Raw genomic sequence first — 5,825 nt, forward strand, 5'->3', positions numbered from 1 at the left:
ATTTTCTGACTTGAGCTTCGCCCGAACGAGAGCCAATTTTCTGGTCTCTCAAAATACCAAGTCCATTTTCAGACTTGTACGCCACCCGAACACCATACTCATAAACTGTGAATAACACAAGTGAAGGAAAAGGGAATTATAACATTTTATTTGAACGTAAGTTGAAGTACAAAATTCAACTAAAATACAATTTCAAATTAATGGCATTCCACGTATTGGGCACAGTATCTCCGGTCAACAGTTGCAACCGGTATGCCCCGTTGCCCAAGTCTTCGTGGATTTTGAATGGCCCTTCCCAGTTTGCTGTTAACTTTCCCTCTATCGGCTTTTTTCTAGCGTCCGTCGTCTTCCTCCACACCAGATCTCCTTCAACGAACTGCCTAGGTCGCACTTTTGTGTTATAACGCCGTGCGACCATCCTCTTTTGGGCTTCATTTCTGATCGCCGCCACACCTCTTCTTTCTTCTAGAACATCCAGATTAACTCTTAATTGTTCATCATTTGAGTCCATGTTAGTGAGTAGCCTCCGGGCGGTTGGTTCGCCTAGCTCTACTGGTAACATGGCGTCACTCCCATATGTCAAGTTGAAAGGTGACTCCCTTGTCGAACCGTGCGGGGAGCAACGGTACCCCCATAATACTTGGTCAAGCTCTTCTACTCATCCTCCTTTAGCTCTGGCCAACCTCTTCTTTAATTCCTGAATGATTGCTTTGTTGGCCGCTTCGGCTTGGCCGTTCGTTTGCGGATGTTCCACGGAGCTGGTGATCGCCATTATTCCCAACCCTTGATAAAATTCCATGAGTTTCTTATCGACAAATTGGCGACCATTATCCGTCACGATTGTCCTAGGTAAACCGAACCTGCACACCAACTTCCACACAAACTTCCTAACCCGGTCAACAGATATTCTAGCCAAAGGTTCTGCCTCTACCCATTTAGTAAAATAGTTTACTGCCACCAGAAGGAATTTTACTTGCCCTCTGGCCATCGGGAAGGGCCCCACAATGTCCATACCCCACTGGGCAAATGGCTAAGGGGCCACAATGTTGTGTAGCTCGGCAGCTGGAGCATGGAAAATATTACCGTGCTTCTGACAAGCCAAACACCTTTGTATATAAGCCGTACAATCCTTCTCAATTGTGGGCCAGAGAAATCCTGCCCTTAATACCCTAGCCTTCAATGCCCGACCTCCTGTATGTCTTCCGCAAATTCCCTCATGCAACTCCCGTAGCACATACTCCGCTTCTTCTGTTGTTAAGCATTTCATGATGGGAGTAACGTACCCCTTTCGGTACACATCTTCACCGATCATGCAATATCTAGAGATCTTTTTTGCTTCCTCTACCGAAAGCTTCTGACCCTCATCCTGTGCTCGGATAAGAAGTATAATCTCGTTCTGCCAACTGTCTTGCCTGAGCGTTGTACTGAAGCAACTGATGGTTGGTCGTTGGAGAATCTGTCGAATAACCGTGCTCAACTGTCCCTTCTCCTTTCCACTGGCCAATTTGGACAATGTATCAGCTCGAGTGTTATCTTTGCGAGGCACGTGCTTTATATGAACCGTTCGGAATCTCGTCTGTAGCTGCCTTACCTTATGAAAGTATTGTAACAATTGTTCGTCCTTAACCTGAAAGTCTTCGTTCATATGCCCCACTACCACCTGAGAATCCGTTCGGCATTCAACAGAATTTGCTCCTAAGTCCCCGGCTAACTCCAGCCCTGCTATCAGGGCCTCATACTCAGCCTGGTTATTACTGATAGGGAACTTGAAGACCAAAGATTGTTCCACGAGCAATTCGTTTGGTCCCTCCAATACTACCCCGCCCCCTCCTTCGTTCTTACAAGCGCGACCCGTCAACATACAATGTCCACGTACTGTCGTCCACCTCCCCTTCGAGCAGTTCTACTGTGAAATCTGCCAAATGCTGACCCTTGATTGATCCCCTTGGTTTGTAATGAAGACTGAACTCCGATAGTTCTACCGACCACGCGACCATCCTTCCCGCCAGATTTGGTTTTCTCAAAATTTTCGCAATTGGATGATCGGTCCTCACCACTACCTGATACCCCTGAAAATAAGCTCTAAGCCGTCAGGCTACATATAGCAAAGATAAAGCAACCTTCTCTAGCCTTTGGTACCTGACTTCTGAATCCTTCAAGCTCCTGCTAACAAAATAAATCAACTTAAACTAGGGCTTTTCCTGGACCAACGCCGCACTTATTGCATCATCGGTGGTAGCGAGAAAGACCTGCAACTCATGGCCAGGTACCGGCCGACTCATGACAGGTGGTTGAGTTAAGATATCTTTAACTACTTGAAAAGCATCCTCGCATTCTTGATTCCAGCCCTCCGGTGCACTTTTCTTCATAACCTTCAGTATGGGTTTTGACCGTTCGGCTAGTCTAGGTATGAATCGAGACAAAGACGTTAACCGCCCTACCAACCGTTGCACCTCCTTCAAGTTGTGTGGACTACGCATTTCCAACACAGCCTTGCATTTTTCTGGATTTGCTTCGATTCCCCTAACCGTTAGCATAAATCCTAAAAATTTTCCCGCCCGTACACCGAAGTACACTTGGCCGGATTCAGTCGCATATCATACTTTCGTAGCTGCTCGAATACCTCCTTCAAATCTTTCAAATGTTGTTGTACCGAGTGGCTTCTTACAACCATATCATCCACATAAACTTGCATGCACCTCCCGATCTGCTCACTGAACACCTTGTCCATGAGTCGTTGATAAGTCGCACCTGCATTCTTGAGTCCGAACGGCATAACATTGTAGCAGTACATCGAACATTCAGTGATGAAAGCAGTCTTATCGCTATCCGGACGGTGCATGGGAATCTGATTATATCCAGAATAAGCATCTAAGAAGCTGAGAACCTCGTATCCTGACACTCCGTCCACCAATCCATCAATACTTGGAAGGGGATATGTATCTTTGGGGCATGCCTTATTCAAGTCAGTAAAGTCCGTACACATCCTCCATTTTCCATTAGACTTCTTCACCATCACAACATTTGTTAACCAGGTTGTGTATTTTATCTCTCGAATGAACCCTGCTTCCAGTAGCTTCCGAACCTCCTCGTCCATTGCCTCTCTTTTTTCTAGCCCCAATTTTCTCTTCTTTTGAGCCACCGGTCGGGCGTCTTTAAATAAAGACAACTTATGAGAAATAACACTGGGATTTATCCCTGGCATATCGGCAGTTGTCCATGCGAAGAGATATCTGTTGTTTATTAATACCCTTTCTACCTCCATCCGTTCCACCTCTCCTAGAGTTCGCCCAACAGTAGTAACCTGGTCGTCTCTACTTCCCAATATAAATGACAAGGTGTCACCTATAGGCTCCAACCGATCTTCCGTGTTCGCTCTCGGATCCAGCTCCGCCAACGCCACAACCATTCAATCCTACAACTGTGTAGTAGAATGGGATTTCAGCTTCAATCCTGCAGCATAACACTGTCGTGCCATCTTCTAGTCCGCCTTAACTGTACAAAGCCTTCCACTATCGGATGGATACTTCAAAACCAAGTGAGGGGTTGAAACTATTGCGCCAAAAGCGTTCAAACATGGCCGCCCCAACAATACATTATAAGATGACTCAGCGTCAACTAACAGAAACCGTACCACTATTTCCTTCGCTGCCCTCTCCAGGCCCAAACTCACCTTCAAGTCTACATATCCCCTTGTATCTACCCTCTCGCCAACAAATCCCACGATTTGCTCCTGAAAAGGTTTAACATCCCCTTCGGGTACATCCATTTGCTGAAAGCTTTCCAATACAAGATATTAGCTGAGCTCCCTTGATCAATCAACACTTTCCCAACCTGGTAACGTGCCGCCATGGCTGTAATAACCATAGGATCGTCTTGATCGGGATCTGGGGCATGGAAATCCTCATCTGAAAATGTAATCTTCGGCAGTGACCTCCTAGCTATTTCCGCCTGATTTACACTATGTAAGCTTCTCAAGTGCCTCTTTCTAGCCAAGATTCCGAATCCTCCAGAAATAGTATTTATAACCCCTCTCGGCTTTCGCTCTTGACTTCTACTCCTGCTCCTATCCGTTCTTCGTATACTTCGTTTAACGGGACGATGGGTTGGCGCTTCTCCTCCATCGATCGGGACACCAGATGGGTTACGCTGCACAAATTTTTGTAAGTGTCCTGCTTGGATCAGACTTTCCAACTTATCCTTCAATGTACTACAATCTTCCGTCGTGTGTCCCATATTTTGATGATATCGACAATATTTACTTGCATCTGCCCCTGGAGGTGTCGGAGTTCGAATTGTTGTTAACAGTTCGGCCCTCAAAGCTTCCTCCATCACTCTAGTTCTCGGAGCATTAACGGGTGTGTGATGGACATATTGATTGGTCCTGGGCCGGTCTACTAGTCGATGTCCTTTACTGCTTCTTCCCTCCTAAATCCCCTTCGGCTTCCACTCTCTTTCCAAACTCTATCGGTCGGGTCACCCTCTTGCCCCATCTGGTATGCTCTTTCTTCCTCTATGCGTATGAAACTTGCTAGTTTATTTTGCAATTCTCCCATCGACTGAGGTTCTTCTGCATATAAATAATCAATGAACGGTCCTAGTCTTAAAGCAATGGTAAGGGCACTCACTGTGGCCCTTTGATCTACGTTTCTCACTTGCCTTGCTATTCGATTAAATCTCTCCATGAACGCTCTAAGGCTTTCATCTCTTCCCTGCTTCATTCTCACCAGAGCGGTATAAGTTACAACTGGAGTTTGGCTGGATGCATACTGTTGCCCAACGAGGTTCCTCAGTGTACCAAAGCTATCGATCGTTCAGGGTGGCAATGAATGAAACCAGTCCAGCGCTTCCCCTTTCAATGAAAGAGAAAAAACTTTGCACCATACTAGCTCATCGGAGGAATACACTGCCATGGCGTCAATAAATGATCGCAAGTGTTTAGTAGGATCTGTCAAACCTCCATACTTCTCAATAGACGGTAACACTTTGTTTTCCGGTATGATCGCTCCCATAACTCGTGCTGTAAACGGGTGAAGTCCTTCAGCTTGATCGGGTAACCCAATCAGAGGCTGATTATTAACTTCATGATTTTGTGCTTCTAACTCGTCCCCATCGTTCTCGTCTCCATGATAACTCTGATCACCAAAATTATCATCCTTATAGCCTCCTCTTCCTCCTCCATTCCCATTTCCCCTTTCTTCATTCCCCCTTCCATTCCCTCTACCTCACCCATTTTCTCCTCCTTCATTCCAATTCCCCCATTTCCCCTTGCATTCCCTCTGCCCTGCCCATCTTCTCCTCCACCATCCTCTCTGTCATTTCCCCTACCTCTGTTCCCCCTTCCGTTCCCTCTACCTCACCCGTTCTCTCCTCCAGCGCGTCCGCCTCCTTCTCCACTCCCTACGATAACAAGATTGTTATCACCCTCATCTTCGGAATGAATGGTTGCAACATTCACAGATTGATCGGAATGTCCTATCATCCCATTCCCTCTTTCCGCTCGTATAGCCGCCATCTTGTCCTGCAACGCCTGCATCTGCGCTTGCATTTGTTGGAGCAACTGCAAGTAAGGCTCCCCTGCCATTGCGATCGTATGTGGGTTATACTTGAAATCTCAAGCCCCACGATGGGCGCCAAAATGTTTCGGGTATGAGACCAGAGATTAAACACAACCCCTGCTGCTCCTTATCCTCCCCTCTCCGAACGTCCCTGCTTCACCACCAATCGGATGTGACCTGCAAGTTAGCACTCTGACGCTCAAGTTAGCGAAGTCACCTCTAGATTAATCACAATACGTCTTACTTAAAGAAATTATACCTGGCATA

This window comes from Vigna radiata, chromosome 2, assembly GCF_000741045.1.
Source record: "Vigna radiata var. radiata cultivar VC1973A chromosome 2, Vradiata_ver6, whole genome shotgun sequence".
Classification (NCBI taxonomy): domain Eukaryota; kingdom Viridiplantae; phylum Streptophyta; class Magnoliopsida; order Fabales; family Fabaceae; genus Vigna; species Vigna radiata.